The following is a 22,270-nucleotide window of genomic DNA, read 5'->3' as shown; positions in this document are numbered from 1 at the left end:
ATTTAAAAGACTCCCAGATTGCTGCCAGGGAAGCTGAGCGATCGTTGTTCCTGAAGAACAACTTCCACTCATTCATAAGTTCATCATCCTCAGGAAGTAGTGAGAGCCAGAACGGGTTTAATCGCCAATTCCGCTTTGGTTTGTCAGTGGGCACATTTAGTGTAATCCAGTATAGGCTATGGTCAGACAACAGTCTGGGAGAAAAGGTCGTCTCTAGTAGTCGGGGTGTGAGGCTTTGTGATAGCAATATCATGTCGATTCTAGACATAGAGCCGTGGGAGGAAGAGAAACAAGAGAAGAATTGTTTGTGTGGGTATTTGTATCTCCAAGAATCCACAAGGTGAAAGGAGGAAATTAGCTTGGCAAATTTGGTTTCTCTGTTGGTTATTGGATGTGGATTCGAGGGTTGAAGTCTATCTACCGATGGGTTTAGTGTGGTGTTAAAATCCCCCAGCCAGACCGCCTGGACTGTGGGGTGTTTGGTCATGAATGTGAAGCCCTCTAAGATTATGGGTATGGAGAATGGGGGAGGTATATAGAAACCCAAAATAAGAAAAGGTTCCCCATACAGCTTGGCAGATAAAAAGACATACCTTCCCTGTGGGTCCGTGGATACCTCTATAAGTTCGAATTGTACTGATTTGGCCACCAAAACTGATACTCCACGTGCGTGTAATGTGTAGGTTGAATGAAATGCCCATCCGACCCAAGGTCGGCGAAGAGCCATTTGCAGTCTCCCTTCCACATGAGTCTCCACTAAGACTAGGATGTCACAGCTTACATTTTTACAAAGCAGTAGCAGGTGAAAAACATTTTTAAAGTATATCGAAAGCCAAGACCTTTTTGTGTTTTGACGGAAAAGGAAATGGTAAATCCTCTTTTAGAATTTTATTTGCCATCTATGTGCTAATGGGAAGATTTCTTTTCACTTCCTGCCTTATAGAAACAACAGGAAGTAAGAGGAAATCTTAGTGGACTCAATGAATAGAGCTGCCCTACCCAATTACCAATACAAGCAATTCTGTATAAAATACCAATATGTTACATAATGTGCTACTATATAGCACATGTGTCAAACACAAGGCCCGCAGGCCAAATCCAGTCCTCCAGGCCATTTCATATAGCCCTCTCACCTCTCCTGCAGCCTTGGCGTTCCCCTTGTCTCCGCCTCCACTTTGTTTCAGCAGTTGGCAGCAGAGAGGAGGACAGAACTCTTATGGCCCGTACACACGGTCGGATTTTCCAACAGGAAATGTTCGCCGGGAGCTTGTTGTTGGAAATTCCGACCGTGTGTAGGCTCCATCGGACATTTTCCATTGCAATTTCTGACAAACAAAATTTGAGATCTGGATCTCAAATTTTCCAACAACAAAATCCGTTATCGTAAATTCCGATCGTGTGTACACAATTCCGATGCACAAAGATGCATGCTCGGAATCAAGCTGAAGAGCTGCACTGGCTATTGAACTTCATTTTTCTCGGCTTGTACGTGTTGTACGTCACCGCGTTCTTGACGTTCGGAATTTCGAGCAAAATTTGTGTGACCGTGTGTATGCAAGACAAATTTGTGCCAACATCCGTCGGAAAAAAAAAACATGGATTTTGTTGTCAGAATGTCCGATCGTGTGTACGGGGCATAACAGATCCCGCAGCACCCCTTCGTCTCTAACCTCACCTGGTCTCAGCATTCAGCTGACTCCAGCCCTCGTCTGGTCCTCCTCCAGACCATGCTTCTGCTTCCCAGCTCTGCCCCTAGCTTCTTCCCGGCAGCAGCACAAGGTAAGGGGGGTGCACTGTGATGTAAGGGAGGGTGGGGGACTCTTGACTTCTGATTGGGGGGGTACTCTGGACATCTAGTCTAACAGATGCACCTGGCCTTTTGAGGGCAACCATAATGCTAATGCGGCAAGCGATGAAATTGAGTTTGACACCCTATCGTTTAAAAAAAATCATATAAAAAATGTTTTATAAAAATAAATAGTCCACACAAATTGTTATATGTTATAAATCAATTGCTCCTCATACAGTAGTCCATAAAGGGCATGAGTGCTACAAACGTGACCACAAACAATCTTCATTAAAGTTAATGGTGCTCTGTGAAAATTTATCAGTCAGTCCACCAACTGCACCGCCACCTTCCCCCCATAAGGGACGGCACTCACCAGTAAGTATTGACCCCCTGTATGAGAATAAGAAAAGGTCACACTGCGCTCAGAATTGCTTCACAACCTCCATTGCTGATCTGATGTATCTTCACCACTATCCCAGAATTAGTATGCTTGGTAAGCCCATAAAATAAAATAAAAGAGAAACAAAAGATGCCTTTGTAGCGTTCCAGGTTTATTTAAAATCCCCCATTGACATTAAAACAATGCACTCATAGCAAGCCATACATGGATCGAAATTTGGCCGATTCAGCAGGGACTGGCTAAGATTGGATCCATGTATGGGGCAGGCTAATTGTACCCAAGTCAATCTATTAATTGATTTGTGTACAATGAGTCTGTTGGATATTAAATATTTGATTACTGCTGGCGGCTATAGCCACTAGTAGCAATCATTGTGTTCTGCTGGCCAGGAAGGCGCCCTGTACCTCTCCACTAGCAGAACACAATAGTGCTGAGGGAGGCATTTCCCCATCGAAACCGCCTGTGTTGATAGGGAAATTGAGCGATTTTCTTTCCTTCCACCCATGGTGGAAGGAAAGGAAATCAAGTCATCTATGGGCTGCTAAAGTATGGTGCCCCTCTGGCACCAGGTGTTCTGTCAAAATAGCCAATTCATCGAGATCTCCAATCACGTCACTTCCGGTCACTGTAAACCATCAGTAATTGGAGATTTAGAAGAGTTGCTGTTTTGACACAACACCAGCAAGCGTGTACACTCCGTTACACGAACGGTTTGCTGTTTTGACAGAACAGCGGGTAAGAATGAAAAAGTTGTCGCCGCCTCGGAGGTGGCCATTTTGTTGGTTATTATCGGGCAGACTAACAACGTCCAGTCATAATATTGCGTACAGGAGTGTATGCGGTTGCCGGGTATTGTGTCAAAACAGCAACTTGTCAAAATCTTCAATTGCTGGTGGCTTACAGTAACCGGAAGTGACGGGATTGGAGACTGACGAATTGGCTATTTTGACAGAACACCGGAATGACCTGCCGACTAATCCCCTATTAAAGCTTGGCTGCTCCGTACCACACTGGAGCCAGTGTGCGCTCCAATTGGCGGAAGTGATGTAATACTGGGGACGGGACTTCCGTTCCCTAACTAAACTTAGGCTATAAAGAAAAAAACTCCACGTGTAATAAAAATTATATAGTATACTACAAATCATTGGTGTACAATTTTCATACAAACCACTTTATAATGTATTGCTATTAAAAATGACATCTCCATTTTAATTTACTGTTTTGTTTTTTTTTTTTTTCAAAAAATTCAGATGTCACTTCTTTTCATTCTGACTGCCCTGGAGTTTTCTGTATGATATGGGGATAGAGCCCTCCTAGAAATCTGATTTTCTGCTTTTCCCAGAAGTCTGAACTGATACAAATTTCAGATATCAATGAGATCGAATTTTCATTTTTGCTGAGATACTCTCTAAGGCTCGTCCAAATTCCAAAAGAATGCAGACACTGCAACTTTTTTTATTACAGCAATGAGATTGTTCAGGTGGTTAAAAAAAAGGCATTCTCTCCTGTTCAAAAATCAGTATTATAAAAGGACAAGCTATAAACAAATGGTGATTTCTTCACAACCGAGACTGCTATGCTAAATCTGATAAAAGCCTTGCACGGTATATATGTCACAAGATTTGTTTCTCAATAAAACCAAAATTACACCTAACAGCATATGAAACCCTAACCATGAACATCTCCTATTTGCTCCCTTATGGTTTGTTAAATATACCATTTAAAGTGTTTTGTTTTACTGTATCTGTTCGATAAGTGCCATGAAATAATTGCTGATCTTGCCAGAAAATCCAGTGCTGTTCTGTGTCCTGTGCACAATGCAGTAACATGTGATCTACAGAATACCTCCCTTACGTTCTGGTGAGCAGGGGAAGTGTTCTGTAGGCTTTAAAGCCCAACTCCGACCTTGCAGTGCCCCCCATCCTCCCCCACATTGAAAGGTTTAATTGCACATTTAGTTTAGGGCAGGGGTCTGTTTACTGTTTTTAAAGGCTTTAGGGGGGCAAAACTGTGGCCATCAGGTTTAGAAAATGCCCTGGTGTTATTGAGAGTAAACTGTGCCCCATAATTGGTATCAGTGGGAGGAATAGTGTCCATCATTGGTGTCTGTGGGAGGAGTAGTGCCCCATCCTTGGTATCAGAGCGAGGAATGGTGCCTATCATCAGTGTCTGTGGGTGGAATGGTGCCCAACATCAGTGTCTGTGGGTGGAATGGTGCCCATCATCAGTGTCTGTGGGTGGAATGGTGCCCATCATCAGTGACTGTGGGTAGAATGTTGCCCATCATCAGTGTCTGTGGGAGGAATGGTGCCCCATCATTGGTGTCTGTGGGAGGATCAGTGCCCCATCATTGGTATCTGGGAGGATCAGTTCCCCATCATTGGTGTCTGTGGGAGGAATAGTGCCCCATTGTTGGTGTTAGTGGAAGGAATGGTGCCCCATCATTGGCATCTGTGGGAGGATCAGTGCTCCATCATCAATGTCTGTGGGAGGAATGGTGCCACATTATTGCCCCAAGAGCTGGATAAAGGCAAGCAAAGGGCCACATCTGGCCGCAGTTTGGAGACCACTGGTCTAGGACCATAAAATTGGGGAGAAAATACTTGTCTTTCTCCTCTGTTCACTAGGCTCTGTAAGCTGCAACTGGCTCCAGTCGCACTACAGCCTCCTACATGTGCAATACAGGTTTAATGTACATTACGATAGACCAGAACTTCGGACAGTGCTGGAGGGAAACAAGTAAACTTGTTCTGCGATCTCTGACACAATGGCCATTATCCTTTGCAGTGCAGGCGGGAGGGGGGCACTGTGAGGGTGGAATTTTTTCATTTTCATGGAGTTGGGCTTTAAATACTTTCTTTCCTAGGCTAGGTTTCTACTTGCAATTAGGAGGGGGAGGGCGCTAAAACACACAGTTGAGCCATGTTTTCACCGCCCTCCCAACTGCTCTCCATAAATCTGCAAAGGCAGTGGAAGGAGGGGTACACATGCCACACCCACGATGCTTTGCATCGCACCACAACAAAAATAATCGCCACTGTTGCATTCAGAAAACAGATAGTTGATAGCGACCCATTCCAATGAATAGGGCGGCGTGCAAACCGTGTGCAATGCACATGGTTCTGTGTGTTTTTAGCAGTTAAAACAAGTGGATCATTTTTCAGGGGGGGCACTGCTACTGTAAACAAGCCCTTAAAGTGACATTGCTGCTCCTCCACAGATGCAATACAGGGCATGAACATTGTCACCCTAGGACAGGATATGTGTTATTGGCTGGATCAACCTGGGGAACATAAAGGAAAAAATCCTAAGAAAAAGAAACCTAATGCAGCCACCACATCTAAGGACTGTTATGCCCTGTACACACGGTCGGATTTTCTGATGGAAAATGTGTGATAGGACCTTGTTGTCGGAAATTCCGACCGTGTGTAGGCTCCATCACACATTTTCCATCGGATTTTCCGACACACAAAGTTTGAGAGCAGGATATAAAATTTTCCGACAACAAAATCCGTTGTCGGAAATTCCGATCGTGTGTACACAAATCTGACGGACAAAGTGCCACGCATGTTCAGAATAAATAAAGAGATGAAAGCTATTGGCCACTTCCCAATTTATAGTCCCGATGTACGTGTTTTACGTCACCGCGTTCAGAACGATCGGATTTTCCAACAACTTTGTGTGACCGTGTGTATGCAAGACAAGTTTGAGCCAACATCCGTCGGAAAAAATCCTAGGATTTAGTTGTCGGAATGTCCGAACAAAGTCCGACCATGTGTACGGGGCATTAAACTGGTAAATATTTGCTTCTTGAGTTTTCGATACAATAGCCTTACACTTCTATCTGATGCAACAAATAAATTGCAACATTCTTGGAAAGATCATGAAAAATGTCACTGAAAAGACATATAAATATTTTCTGTAAATTATAAACAATACATGTGCTACAATAAAAAAATAGTTAGTAAAATCCCTAAAAATAATGTATTATTAATCCGCTGTGGTTTTCTGGCTCTGAGGCAGCTGGAATGAAGTCACTTCTTAGTTCTCCTCGTGACACGCTGACAGTTTTAACATCTGTGCGGTTTTGTCCATGTGTCAGGATGGCGGACTGCAGCACAGTACAAAAGACAGCAGTGAGCTGGCTTTGTGAAATCTGGCATTAGTAGAATAGATGTTATCAGAGAAGACCTCTGTTAATATAAAACAGCGCTATCAATGCAATAAAAATGTCGTCAAATACAGCACTCACTATAATTTGGTTTACTCCAAAACACGTTACTTAAAGTGGATTGTAAACCCTTACATATACCCAGTGAAGTGACTGGCCTTAGGTCATACACAGAGATAAAAAACATCCTTCTACATAACTTGTACCTGTTTATCTGCAGTCTTCTCTTATCTACAACCAAAGTCCAGAATTTTTAAAGCTTGTCTGAGAGTTCAGAAAAAAGGGGGAGAGCTCAGGTCACACTCTGCCGGGCTCAGTGAGGAGAGCTCTGAGAGTTGATTGGAGGGAAGCGACATACCCCCCTTCACACAGCACACAGGAACAGAGCTTAGGCTGTCAATCAGTTGGATCTCCCTCTCCATGTCACCATTTTTCTCTTGGTGTCGGGAAAGCTTGTCAGAAGTGATTCATGCTGCTAGAGGAAGAAAGCACCAGGCAGAAATGACACTTGGTGCTCTTAATTGAGACATGTACACACTATTGAGGGATGTGCTTTGTTCATAGCTCATGTCTGAAGCTTACAACCACTTTAAGGTTACATGCTTTAGGCCCCTTTCACACTTATAGGACTTGTCCCACGATTTTGTACTGCAAAATCGTATGACAAGTCATTCTCCATGATTTTCAATGACTACCATTCATATTGGCACGACTTTAAGTCGTGCCGACTTCAAAGTAGTCCCTGCACTACTTTGGTCCAACTTCCATGCGAGTTGTACTCCATAGACCTCAATGTTAAACCCTCAAGTAGCATGCAAATCGTACCTAAATAATATAGACACGATTTCAGTACGACTTTGTAAGCACAAGCTGAGAATGGTTAATGCCAAAGTTGTGGCAAAATCGTACAAAGTAGTACTGCTCCCAAATCGCGGCAAAATCGTGGAAAATCACGGTAAAATTGCGTGACTTTGAAGTCGCACAAGTGTGAAAGGGGCCTTAATGTCAGCCATGCATGTGGCAACTGTATAGCAAGTTTGGACGATTTCTATTGAAAATGCATTTGCATAGAACTGAGTGATCCAGCACATCCTGCTTCCCATGGTTATGTTGTTGCACAATTTAAAGCAGCCTTTCTGAATCTTTGTAACATGGAGGAACCCTTGTTAAAACCTTTTGGTTTCAGGTAACCCCTACTAATAATTATTATATTTGCAGCTCACTGTACATTAGTGTGATGGTCAGTGGGAAGAATGCTCCTTACATCTATGGTTATTGGAAGAATCCCCCCCCATTTATAGATAGTTATAAAGATCTGTCAGTGAGATGCAGAAATTGCTTATTGCTTAAGGAAACCCTAGCAACCTCTGAAGGAACCGTAGTTGAAAAACCTCAACCAAATTATCAAACGTGGGGCAGAAATTGACTCAAAATGCCTATTGTCTGGAATGGACAGGTTTGTATGGTCATCCACCGCAGCTACCGGAGAAGATCACTGACACCTTGTTTTAGATCATCTCACTAATCCGCAAAGGTCAACTGGAGCTAATCTTCAAATGTGCCTAAAGTAACAACTGAGATTACGTACACATACCTTGTGCTACCTAAGCACCTGAGTAGGTCTCAGAATGAACCCTGTGGATTCCAGGCTGAACACAGGGCCTTTACTTTTCTCCAAATCCTGCCCTTCCGAGTCTAAGCCCCTGACCCTCTAATTACGGTATATGCCAGTTTCTTAGTAGGCAGTATTGGCTCTGGCATTTGACAGTTAAGGGGGAACTAAAGTCCATAAATATGCCTCCTCCAAGGATGTGACACCTGCAAGCTTCCTTGCAGGTAGGGATATATTCACCCATCTTCGCCTGATCTTCTTCAAGGTTCAGCATCTTCAGCCATGTTGATTGACCAGTCTGGGATGATATAACTATCACGCATATACACGGGAGTTAATTTAACCCGCCAGCAAGGCTTGCTGAGAATATACAGCTCAGTGTAGATTCTAAAGAAGTTTGTGAACAATAAGGCAAGGTTTTATTGCAGAGCATAGTCCAGCCATTCTTAAGCAGGGATTCCATGGGACCCTATGGATCCTCAAGAGGTTGTTAAAGGTTCCTTGAGCAATCAAAACTGCCTACCTATCTGATAAGTAACCACTGGCACATTTGACGTTTTTAGCTATCTGTAGGGTGAGGGTGGGGGGTTCCATTGACCACAAATGGAAGTATCAATAGTCCCTCTGACCATTACATCATGCTAATGTACCATGAGCTGTAGTTATAGTCATTATTAGTAGGGTTCCATGGCAAGCCAAAATTATCCCCCTGTCACACTTGGAATGCAGTACCGCTTGCTGAACGTGATTCATTCAAGTGTCATGGTGGTGTGCCATTTACAGTCATTATCACTTTCTCACCGCCGGGAAAATGCCTCTGAAAAGCAATCTGACCATGGATAGGTTTTCAGAGGCTTGCCAATCATAGCTGCATGTATAAACATAGCCTAAATAACTGAAAATTTAATGTTTCTGAAGCGAAAGTTTTCGTAGGAAATTCTTCAAGTGTATGGCAAGCTTAAGATCTGCACAGAGCTTCAGTGTGTACTGAAACATTTAGCCCAATACACTCTGAGGACTCATTTACACCACAATCCCACATTCAATTTTTTTTTTTTTAACGTTGCCTATACATGTGTTCTACTATGTTTAGGTGTGAAAAAATGCAGAATGCTGTACTTTTTTATGAATACACTTGAAAGCACTGCAGCGGTTTAAATTCAGCACATTGAAATAAATGTATTTCTGTTGAATATGTGTTTGTATGTGTTAAAAATGCGGTTGACCGCATCTGGTGTAAATGAGCCCTAAAGAAGGGCTTCAGGGAGTGCACAGAATGCAGTAAAATACACTAGGATCCCTGCTTTGATGCATGTCAAAAAGACCCTTACAGTATTTTTAGTGGACGTTGAAAGGTCTGGTAATGAAGTCTAACTGCCTGGCTGCAGCTGTTTGATCCCCGGACAGGAGAAGTGTAGGAAGTAGAATGGGTCTATACACACAACCACGTGGCTAGGCATATGCTTCATGTTAAACTGTGCCACATAACATTAAATGCAGGATGTAGTGTCTGGCCATATTCAGCCCCATATACAGCCCCATTCAATTGTTCCCCCAGATTTTCATTCCTGGCCAAGGGGCCACCTGGCAGCAGAAAAGGAAAAAATACCCACATGTTCCAAATATATTTCTGTATCACACCAGACCTGTAATATATGAAAGCCAGTGATGCATGAATGGCTTCATGACCTTGTGAACATATGCATTATAGGGGAAACGATATGGTGATCCCCAGTGAGCAGTCCATATACACATAGAGAACCTCTCTATTTACATACTGTACTTTCTGCTTCTACATCGCTTCCCAATGGACACCTAATTACAGGTGAGCGACACATAGCACAAGCCTTGTGTACATGTCAATAAAGCCAAACTCCAGGTGTGGATTTTATTGTGTAGTTACATTGAACCAGCTTGGACTGATGTAATATACACTATATTACCAAAAGTATTGTGACACCTGCCTTTACACTCACATGAACTTCAATGGCATCCTAGTCTTCGTCCGTAGGGTTCAATATTGATTTGGCCCACCCTTTGCAGCTATAACATCTTCAACTCTTCTGGGAAGGCTGTCCACAAGGTTTAGGAGTGTGTCTATGGGAATGTTTGACCATTCTTCCAGAAGTGCATTTGTGAGGTCAGGCAATGATGTGGATGAGAAGGCCGGGCTCGCATTCTCCACTCTAATTCATCTCAAAGGCTTTCTATCCGGTTGAGGACAGGACTCTCTGCAGGCCAGTCAATTTCCTCCACCCCAAACTAGCTCACCCATGTCTTTATGGACCTTGTTTTGTGCACTGGTCCAAATCATTTGGTGGAGGGGGGATTATGGTGTGGGGTTGTTTTTTAGGGGTTGGGCTTGGCCCCTTTAGTTCCAGTGAAGGGAACTCTTAAGGTGTCAGCATACCAAGACAATTTGGACAATTTCATGTTCCCAACTTCGTGGGAACAGTTTGGGATGGCTCCTTCCTGTTCCGACATGACTGCGCACCAGTGCACCACCAGGGGTGGAGGAAATTGACTGGCCTGCAACCCGATAGAACACCTTTGAGATGAATTAGAGCGGAGACTGTGAGCCAGGCCTTCTAGTCCAACATCAATGCCTGACCTCACAAATGTGCTTCTGGAAGAATGGCCAAATATTCCCATAGACACACTCCTAAACCTTGTAGACAGCCTTCCCAGAAGAGTTGAAGCTGTTATATAAAGGGTGGGCCAACTCAATATCGAATCCATCATCGCTACAGGAAATTGACTGGCCTGCAACCCGATAGAACACCTTTGAGATGAATTAGAGCGGAGACTGTGAGCCAGGCCTTCTAGTCCAACATCAGTGCCTGACCTCACAAATGTGCTTCTGGAAGAATGGCCAAATATTCCCATAGACACACTCCTAAACCTTGTAGACAGCCTTCCCAGAAGAGTTGAAGCTGTTATATAAAGGGTGGGCCAACTCAATATCGAATCCTACAGACTAAAACTGGGATGTCACTAAAGTTCATGTGCGTGTAAAGGCAGGCATCCCAATACTTTTGGTAATATAGTGTACATATGCCATACCTGTGGAACCAATGTAAAAATGGAGACTCATTGTAGTAGTCACTCCTACTACAGTGATTGCTGTCATCTTCTGAGTCCCATCCTGAGCGGCTGCTCTGCTGCATAGTAACCACAGCGGATTGCCATTCAAACAAACATCTTGTATTTTTGTCAAAGAATGCAAAGTGTTCTCTAAATGGACAAGGTGGAGAAGCAATATGGTGATGGTGATGTCACATGAACAGCACTTTAAAAGTAAACGGGCCCTTAGGGCTGCTGTGACTTAACACAGTCACTGCAATGTGCTAAAACGCATGGGTCCAACTTCCCCATAATAAACACAGTGTTTGTTCACGTCATCGCTACAGGGCAGTAGATATTTCAAAATACGTGTCCTTTTTCCTGCACTGGGAGGCCCATAGAAGTCAATGGCAATGCAATGTTTGGCATATTATATGTGTTCAGGTGCATTGGCAATGGATGTTAACAAGCCACAAAAAAACAGTTTGCTGTAACTACTTGAATCCTCATGCACACTGTATGCTCTTTATGCTTTTTTCTCCTACAAAGTGTAGCAGTATCAAAAAAAGCAGTAAAAAGATGCTTTTTGCATGGGCATTAATGTGTGTTAATGTCTACTTTTGAGTGTGTTGTATCCTCAAAAACTCCTCTCCAAAATGCACAAGTGATTTTTTTTTTCTGTCGGTCTGTAAACTCCCCTACCATCAAACTCCTGAAAACGCCTATAGTGTGCATGGACATATAGGCTAACATGGAGGGGAGTTTACAGGTAGAGAATAAAAAAGCTCAAACTCCTGAAGAAGCAGCTTTTTTGAGCTGCAGTGTGCATGAGGTCTTATAAAGGGTTAACTGGAGTTCAGTTTTAATTTATTAGCCAAGTCCATCTAAATCTTAAGCCTCATACACACGATCAGACTTTGTACAAACTTTCCCGTGGATTTTTGTACAAAGAGCGTTGGCCGTTTACTAATTAAGCATACACACGGCAGGACTTTTTAGGCAACAAACACGAACGTAGTGACGTTTCAACGTACTGACGACACTTCAAAAAGAGGACGTTCAATTCCCCGGCGCCACCCTTTGCTCAACTTCTGTATTGTTGTCTGATCTTTTTGCATTGTTCTGATCATGCGTGTTTGTAGTTTGTACAAAAGTCCGATGGTTTTGTGTACACATGATCGGACTTTGCTCCATCGGACTTTTGTTGCCGGAAAGTTGGCAGTGCTGCTGTCCGTTACTCCTCCAGCGAATGTAGACACCCTAAAGGAAGTGTGTTACTGACCGGATTACCAGGTTAAAATAAAAGAAAAAAAAGAGAACTAATGCAACCACCACATTAAGGCCCCATTCACACTTGGGCTATTGCGATTGCAGGCAGAATCCCCGCAATTATGCTGTGATCTGAAAACGGGGTGTGGTTTTGCCACGATTGTCACACGATATATCAAATAGTATTGCTCCTGCTCCTTTTTTTGGATGACAGGCTTCACGCAATGCAATTGCCACATGATAAATTGTGCGACAATCGCGGCAAAAGAACACAGCGTTTTAGGTGCCGTTGAAAATATTGGCCCCTAAAGCTGCGTTTTGCTATTGTAGAGCATTTTGAGATCACAGAGTCGCAGAATGTTATCACACAAATCAACCAATGTTGGGACCTAAGGGGAAAAAAAAAAAAAAAAAGCTATGTTAAACCCAAAAATAAAAATGTAATTTATTGCATCTTACCAGTCCTTAGGGCTCCATTCACACCTTGGCATTTTGAGATTGCGGCAGAATTACTGTGATTTTGCACGTGATCTCAAAACACCAGCTGTGAATGGAGCCTTAAAGTGGAGGTCCACCCACCGCTCCAAAAATGAAAAGCCAGCAGCTACACATACTGCAGCTGCTGACTTTTAATAATAGGACACTTACCTGTCCTGGAGTCCAGCGATGTCTGCACCGCAGCTGATGTTGCCATCATCTGTCGGGTGCTGCCGCCTCTATTGCGAGTAAGGGAACCCAGCAGTGTAGCCTTTCGGGTTCATGGAGGAACCCTACTGCGCATGCACGAGGCTCTGCTCCTCTCTCCTACTGGGAGGAGGAGGGAGCCCCAGGCGTGACGTCAGTACCTGCGGCCCATTCAAATTAATGGTGCTGCTCCAAAAATGCACTAAAAAACAGGTAAAAATAGTGCTGTAGTATCAAGTGTGAACAGGGCCTTAAACGTATATTATATTTAGCATTGGTTCACACCAGTGCGGCTTTGAAATCGCACTAGGTCAGCGCCATTTCAAAGCCTCAGATCAGTGGAATTTGGATCTCCGATTTCATCGATTCCATCGATTTCACTCATTAAACAAGTCAAAACAATGAAATCGCAGAAGAGTAGAGCAGGAACCTTTTTCAAAGTCGCTGTGACTTGAGAACTATTTGAACGGTTCCATTGTCGAAAATAGGGCGGGCCTTAATTGCCGGAAGGCCGTCATATGACGTCCTCCCGTGCATGAGCTGCCTGCGCACCCCCCTGCAGATCGGTGATCACCGATTCAATAAGATCCCGGCCCCTTACCACGTGATCAGCTGTCAGCCAATGATAGCTGATCACGTGATGTAAACAGAAGATTGGTAATTGGAAAAAAAAAAGCCGATCACCATATTCTGACAGAGGGGCATCGAACAGGGAGAGGCACTGCTGCTATGCAGTGCCCTCCAGTACCACCTGCCAGTGCCCACCAGTGCCACCTACATGTGCAGATCAGTGCTGCCTACCAGTGTCCACCAATATACCACCTACCAGTGCACCCCAGTGCCACCTATCAATGCCCAACAGTGCCACCTATCAATGCCCATCAGTGCTGCCAACCAGTGCCCATCAGTGCCTCATCATCAGTGCCACCTATTAGTGCTGCCTATCAGTGGTGCCCATTAGTTCCACCTATCAATGCCCATCAGTGCCACCAATCAGCGCCCTTCAGTGCCACCCATTAGTGCCTCCTATCAGTGCCACCTCTCAGTGTCACCTCATCAGTGCCCACCAGTGCCACCTATCAGTGCTGCCTTATGAGTGCCTATCTGTGCAGCCTATCAGTGCCGCCTCATCAGCGCACATTAATGAAGAAGAAAAATTACCTGTTTTCAAAATTTTATAACAAACTATAAAACTATTTTTTTTTTTTTTTGCAACATTTTCGGACTTTTAGCAAAAAATAAGAAACCCAGCAGTGATTAAATGCCACCAAAATAAAGCTCTATTTGAGTGAAAAAAAGGATAAAAATGTCATTTGGGTACAGTGTTGCATGACCGCGCAATTGTCATTCAAAGTGTGACAGCGCTGAAAGCTGAAAATTGTCCTGGGCAGGAAGGGGGTTTAAGTACCCAGTAAGCAAGTGGTTAAATCAGATTCAATCAAACTAAGCAGATTGGCGAGGATGGAAATTTATTGATCATCTGGCATTGATCTGCAGCTCCAAAATAGGTTGTTCACGAATATGATCCTATTTTGAGCGATCAGATCACTTGGTGAAAACAGAAATGCGATCGATAACTTATATTGCATGTTTTCCTTGTGCCAGTGTGGGTTTCCTCCGGATACTCCAGTTTCCTCCCACACTCCAAAGACATGCTGGTAGGTTAACTGTCTCCTGTCTAAATTGGCCCTAGTATATGTATGTATGAATGTGAGTTTAGGGACCTTAGATTATAAATTCTTTGAGGGCAGGAACTGATGTGAATGTACGATGTATATGTAAAGTGCTGCGTAAAATTGATGAAAAAGTTGATGAAGCTATATACAGTATCTCACAAAAGTGAGTACACCCCTCACATTTTTGTAAATATTTTATTATATCTTTTCATGTGACAACACTGAAGAAATTACACTTTGCTACAAAGTAAAGTAGTGAGTGTACAGCTTGTATAACAGTGTAAATTTGCTGTCCCCTCAAAATAACTCAACACACAGCCATTAATGTCTAAACTGCTGGCAACAAAAGTGAGTACACCCCTAAGTCAAAATGTCCAAATTGGGCCCAAAGTGTCAATATTTTGTGTGGCCACCATTATTTTCCAGCACTGCCTTAACCCTCTTGGGCATGGAGTTCACCAGAGCTTCACAGGTTGCCACTGGAGTCCTCTTCCACTCCTCCATGACGACATCACAGAGCTGGTGGATGTTAGAGACCTTGCACTCCTCCACCTTCCCTTTGAGGATGCCCCACAGATGCTCAAAAGGGTTTAGGTCTGGAGACATGCTTGGCCAGTCCATCACCTTTACCCTCAGCTTCTTTAGCAAGGTAGTGGTCGTCTTGGAGGTGTGTTTGAGGTCGTTATGTTGGAATCCTGCCCTGTGGCCCAGTCTCTGAAGGGAGGGGATCATGCTCTGCTTCGGTATGTCACAGTACATGTTGGCATTCAGGGTTCCCTCAATGAACTGTAGCTCCCCAGTGTCAGCAGCAATCATGCAGCCCCAGACCATGACACTTCCACCACCATGCTTGACTGTAGGCAAGACACACTTGTCTTTGTACTCCTCACCTGGTTGCTGCCACACACACTTGACACCATCTGAACCAAATAAGTTTATCTTGGTCTCATCAGACCCCAGGACATGGTTCCAGTAATCAATGTCCTTAGTTTGCTTGTCTTCAGCAAACTGTTTGCGGACTTTTTTATGCATCATCTTTAGAAAAGGCTTCCTTCTACGATGACAGCCATGCAGACCAATTTTATGCAGTGTGCGGTGTATGGTCTGAGCATTGACAGGCTGACTCCCCACCCCTTCAACATCTGCACCAAGGCTGGCAGCACTCATACGTCTATTTTCCAAAGACAACCTCTGAATATGACGCTGAGGACGTGCACTCAACCTCCTTGGTCGACCATGGCCGGGCCTGTTCTGAGTGGAACCGGTCCTGTTAAAAGGCTGTATGGTCTTGGCCACCATGCTGCAGCTCACTTTCAGGGTCTTGGTAATTTCTTATAGCCTAGGCCATCTTTATATAGAGCAACAATTCTTTTTTTCAGATCCTCATTTATTTGCCATGAGGTGCCATGTTGAACTTCCAGTGACCAGTATGAGAGAGGCAAAAAGGAAGTTCTGGACAACCGCACTCCTGAATATAGCCTTTATTTGTAAAAAGTCCAACAGATACAAGCCACAGCAAAAAATGGGACAAACAAGCTGACGCGTTTCACACTTAACAGTGCTTAGTCATAGCTTCCCTACCACCAAAAACAGTGCAATATATACACTAAAATGTTTCAAATATGTGACTCCATGTGTAGTTAATTGAGTCTAATTACTCAATTAGATCTTCAATTGAAAGAAACCCTTGATTAACAAACGTGTTCAACGTGTGCGAGTTGGGGGAATACACATGAATATGTGAATTCAGTGCAAAGATGAAGCAAATGCTTTTATAATAAATTAAATTAAATTTAAACCAACTAAAATAAAGTGTCTAAGTAACTTATTTTGTTTTAATAAATTGTTCCAATGAACTGTGAGCTGTAAATATGTCCAATAAATGTGTGATGACCTGAATAGTTGGTGAATAAATGAAATGAAATGAAAATAAAATGTGATAAGAATTAAACATTTGAATAAAATAAAATGAGTGACTGCATGATAATAATAAATCTGTGTTGATGATAATAGTGAAGAAAAAAAAAAAAGAAAAAAAAAAAAAAATATATATATATATATATATTGTGCCAAAACCTACTTAATCACAGAGGTATATGTAAATGAATGAATGAATAATGGGATGGGATATGGGATCCACCAGATCTTTGTTGTTGTATATGCAATAGGTGTATCATGAAGTCACATATGTTCCAAAGAATGTACATATATATAGATATATACATACACACATATAAACATAATCCTTTTTTGCACAACTAACTGTGGACGTTGACTCCAAACATAAGTGAACACTTAAATATTTATCATCATATAAAAAAATTTTAAATTAATTTCCTATCCAATTAAACACTTATCATCATTGAAAAATTCTATACTTGTTATTGTTATCACAAAATTTAAAAATATTTCATTTATGTATAAAAGAACTGTATCATAGCATATACACCAGGTGAAAAAATATATGTATATATATGTATCTATAAGCATTCTAGTGATGTCCAAAAGAACTGTTGAGCAAATCCAGTCTATGAATCACTCCATTCATTGAAATGTGAAGACTATGTTGCGAATGTTCTTTCATTACGTATAACAGACAAAACAGAAGAAATGGTCATGGGGAGAAAGTATAGCAAGAACCCTCATTTTAGATATGATGATGATTTGGGAGATTCAGGAACTACCTTTAGCAAAAAAATAGAAAAAATATATAATAATAAAGAAGAAAAATGGTAGCTGGTCAAATAACCGAAAACATGAAGGTCACCATACCACAAATACAAAAAATCAATAAGGTAAAAAAGCCCAAAAAAAAAAAAAACAAACAAATAAGGCAAAGAAATAGAATCCAAAGAAGTTCAAAAAGGAGTTAACATCCTAAACCACAAGATCAAAATTATACTGTAATGAAACACCTCCATATACACATATATAAATATGACAGTGGGTATCTATATGTCCGCTTTCCAAAAATACCGCAATTGTCCTAATGTGTAGTGGCTGCTAGTGTTTGGCATACATGCAGCAATCTGCAACAATGTCGATACCACAACCATAGTGAAACTATAACTATTGGACGGGGTACTAGATAAGGTGCTGGATAAGAAACCCACATTGTCATGCTATAAGGCTGTAAATGTATCTAAGCAAATATGCATACAGGATATCTATAAGAACAAACCTCTATGTAAAAAAAAAAAAAAAAATTACTAATCTTATCAGACACGTGAACCACAGTCTAAACCCATGCCGGCATCGCAAACCTCAAAGAATTGCAAGATGTCAGCTACTGGTAAAAACAGTTTGACATAATATGGGACACTGTTAATAAGTGTGTCCAACATGAAACAGAATCCAATTATATAAATGGATACAAATGAATGCAAAACCAGATGAACCACTCTACACTAGCATAGGGTAAAGGGGACAAGAAAAAAGGGGGAACAAAAACCAGGCAGGGAGAAAAGAGGAAACGAGGGGAAAAAAAATTATTATTGTTAATGAGAACAGACAGTGGAAGACATAGCTATGTATGGTCAATCACGTTTTAATTTGTGGACATATCCTCACTCAAACCTCCCAAGGGTCCATAGTGTTTAAAACATGTACCGTTTAGAGTCCTGATGACTGCCTAAACTGCCCACATGTAGGTAAAAGCCATCTAAATATAATTCTCCCACTCATGTCCACAACACTATGCGAACAGAGTGGTCAGTATCAAGACGGCCAAAGTATTGCCACACTTCCCGTTAAAAACGGGCATACACATGACAATGTTAATTGTATGAACCATAGTAAACTGAAGCCTGAATGGCAAATCTTGTCTGCACTACAACCCATATACACTGCCATGAATCTAGTCATAATAGTGAGAAATGTCCCACTCAAAAGTTCAATCCTGTCGGGATTCTGGTGTGTAGAGTAAATATCCAGAATACTAAATATCCAGAATAAGTATTCTGAACTTGTCCCCTTCTCTTTCGAGGATAGTAATTTTCTCCACACCCTGTATGGAAAGGCTAGTGACATCCCTAAAATGTATGAGGTTCCAATGTTTAGCTACATTTGTGGATTTGTTTTTTTCAATGTCGTATAGATGATCGTATAATCGATCTTTCAGCCTACGTGTAGTACGGCCAACATACTGGATCTGACATTGTTCGCATGTGATAACATAGATGAGAAATCTGGAATTACAGTTAATGAAGGATATGATGCCAAAAGTTTTACCATTTACACTAGAGCTCACAACTTGGCCTCTTTTTATATAGCGACAATAGTCGCATCCTTTAATACCACATTTAAAGTTACCTTTAAAGTGAAGCCAATAGGAGCCTGATTGTGTGCTGGAGAACAAACTGAGTGAAAGGGATCTTTATAGAGTGGGGGCTCTACAAGAAACCGATCTTATACCCTTTGAAAGAATTTCATTGTAAATAGGGTCATTAAATAAGGTAGGTATTTAGTTACTGTATTACAAATTTTTGAAAACTCTGTACTATAGGGTGTAGAACAAATAGCCCATAGAAATGGAACATAGCCCATAGAAATGGAAAGTTTCTGTTTGTTGACGTGATTTTTATCTTCTCCTCTAGTAAGGTGTTTCTAGGGACCTTATTGGCTACAGAGAGGGCCCTAAAAATGACTTTCTCTGGGTACCCTCTATCCTTGAACCTTTGGGTCATGTCCATGGCCTCTTTTTGAAAAGTTTCTGGTGTGCTACATAGTCGCTTTAATCTCAAGAACTGGCCAAGCGGTACAACCTCTGATGGTGTGTCTCGGATGGGCAGAATCGGCTCTTAACAGAGCATTTCCGGCTGTAGATTTCCTGTATATACCCGTTGTCACCTCACCATTGATACCAGACAGTTTCACATCTAAAAATTCAATGGAGCTCTCTTGGAGGTCCCCAATGAACTTTAGATTAAGGGAGTTGTTTAAATAAGAAAGCCAGTTTTCTAATGAAGCATTATCGTCCGATGTGATAAACAACAGGTCATCTATGTAGCGACAGAAAAAAAACGTATCCGACCGGCAGGGGCTATCATGTCCAAAGATGCGGCTCCTCTCCCACCAACCCATATATAGGTTGGCCAGTGAGGGCGAAAATTTCGCCCCCATAGAGGCGCTATATCTCTGGAGATAATAGCCCCCTTTAAACATAAAGAAATTGTGGGGGTTATTTACTAACGCTGGAGAGTGCAAAATCTGGTGCAAGAAACCAATCAGCGTTCAGGTTTTAATGCCAAAGCTTAACTGAACAAGCTGAAGTTAGAAGGTGATTGGCTACCACACACAGCTGCACCAGATTCTGAGTGCACTAGTTTTAGTGAATCTACCCCTATGTGTTAACAGAAACTCTAAAGATAGCAAAATAAACTCCTGAAGTGCCAATGAGAATTTCCCAGATTCTTTCAAAAAAAGGCAACTGCCTGTATCCCCAGGACATGCGGAAGGCTAGAATATAGGCTTGTCACATCACAGGTAATCCACCTGTAATTGTCTTTCTATTGTATACCTTTTAGTTTGTTGAGCAATTATTTGGTGTCCCTGATAAACCCAGGGAGACCACAAACCAACCGTTGCAATTGACTGTCCAACCATTCACCAAGGCGCCCATTCAAGGAGCCAATTCCTGTGACAATAGGGCGACCAACAAGAGGGGGGCAGCTATGACTAAGCACTGTTAAGTGTGAAACGCGTCAGTTCGTTTGTCCCATTTTTTGCTGTGGCTTGTATCTGTTGGACTTTTTACAAATAAAGGCTATATACCGGAGTGCGGCTGTCCAGAACTTCCGTTTTGCCTCATGTTGCTATATGCTTAGCCGGCACCTGGTGTTCCAGTTCCGAGGAGAGTTCTATATCCACATTTCCACCTGGAGCGGTGATCCCCTTTCCCGACCAGTATGAGAGAGTGAGAGCGATAACACCAAATTTAACACACCTGCTCCCCATTCACACCTGAGACTTTAAAACACTAACAAGTCACATGACACCGGGGAGGGAAAATGGCTAATTGGGCCCAATTTGGACATTTTCACTTAGGGGTGTACTCACTTTTGTTGCCAGGGGTTTAGACATTAATGGCTGTGTGTTGAGTTATTTTGAGGGGACAGCAAATTTACACTGTTATACAAGCTGTACACTCACTACTTTACATTGAAGCAAAGTGTCATTTCTTCAGTGTTGTCACATGAAAAGATATAATAAAATATTTACAAAAATATGAGGGGTGTACTCACTTTTGTGAGATACTGTAAGTACCTTTAATAAATAAATAAAATAACAAATAATCAAATTGTCCAACTATTAATTAAAATTTGCTTCCCTGTCTGTAGCATACCGACTGAATGGGTTTGTCCACTACAGATCAATTATTCCTATCGGACAAAATGGACTGGAGAAGATATCAAAGCGTGCACGGCCACCATTTTTTGGTCATTTACACAACTGATTATATTATCCACTACAGATTATTTTTTCCTAATTGGTCCAAAATCGACTGGAGAAGAAATCAAAGTGTGCGTGGCCACCATTTTTTTGATCATTCACACGACCGATCATATTATCTATTTCTGCGGAGAAAGGGTCAATCAGGTCGTTATGGGTATGTCCACAATAAAGATGACTGACCAGAGATCGCATGGTCACATTGTAACATGTATGACCACCGTAAGTGAGACAGGCTACAACTTCTTATGTACATGATTACATCCTAAACAAGCAGAAGACACCAGCCAGCAGCCAGATCCAAGTCATACATGATCAGTGCAGAGGAAGAACATACAGATCAGGTCTATAGAGCTATCAGGACATCCACATCGCACACCATTCCTCATACACTGACAGATAAGATGTGTGTAGCCCCATCAGACATGATGTGTATGGACGAGTCGGGTGTAATGTCAATGATCGGCTTTACCTGGAGGAGATCATGAGATGTCAGCTCCTGTTGAATCATCTACAAAGTTCATCCCAAGCTAGCAAGGAGAGATCGCAGCGATCGCCTGGACTCATCAGCACTATAATCCGAGACAGAGAAAAACTTTCTCTTCTTCCCAACTAGAGGAACAAGCTCAGCAAGTCATGGGAACACACCCTGGGCGAGCAGAGCGCCCACTCCTCATAGACAAGGGGCAGCCTCGTCTAATCAATGGGCACGATGAGTAGTACGGAGGGTGTGTGCGCTCTGTATCCCGTCCTAGTCTATACACACAGCACCGGCAACAAGTCACGGCAGCGACACCCGCTGGACAAGCACAAGAACTGCAGCTGTGTGCTCATCTTCAGCTAGGGGACAATTATTCTCAGTGACAGTAAAGCAGTATTGGGTCTATGCACACCAGCGACTTAAAAAAAAAAAAACAAAAAAAACAAAATGGCAAAAAATGCAACATAAAAAAAAATGGAAGAAAAAGCTACATAAAAAAAAAATTTAAGAAAAAGCGACATAAAAAAAAAAAAAAAACAAAATGGCAAAAAAAGCGACATAAAAAAAAAATGGAAGAAAAAGCGACATAAAAAAAAATGCTCATAGCTCGTTGCGTGCCAGAGTTTATGGGGCATTCGCTTTTATAAGCATTTTCCCCAAAACATTCCCCTCTGC

At 42.2% G+C, this 22,270-nt stretch overlaps 1 protein-coding gene across 1 annotated transcript in view; it reads right to left on the bottom strand.

Moving 5' to 3' along the window:
* Window positions 1-21,886, bottom strand: part of CSGALNACT1 (chondroitin sulfate N-acetylgalactosaminyltransferase 1) — a 537,378-nt gene extending 515,492 nt beyond the window's left edge. The window contains exon 1 of the mRNA XM_073598151.1: window positions 21,587-21,886. The gene's annotated coding sequence lies outside the window, so the exon portion shown is untranslated. The remainder of the gene's footprint in view (window positions 1-21,586) is intronic.
* Between the last annotated feature and the right edge of the window lie 384 nt (window positions 21,887-22,270).

This window comes from Aquarana catesbeiana, linkage group LG01, assembly GCF_042186555.1.
Source record: "Aquarana catesbeiana isolate 2022-GZ linkage group LG01, ASM4218655v1, whole genome shotgun sequence".
Classification (NCBI taxonomy): Eukaryota; Metazoa; Chordata; class Amphibia; order Anura; family Ranidae; genus Aquarana; species Aquarana catesbeiana.
Note: the sequence above shows the minus strand (reverse complement) of the source record. Positions and strands in the feature narration are given on the sequence as shown.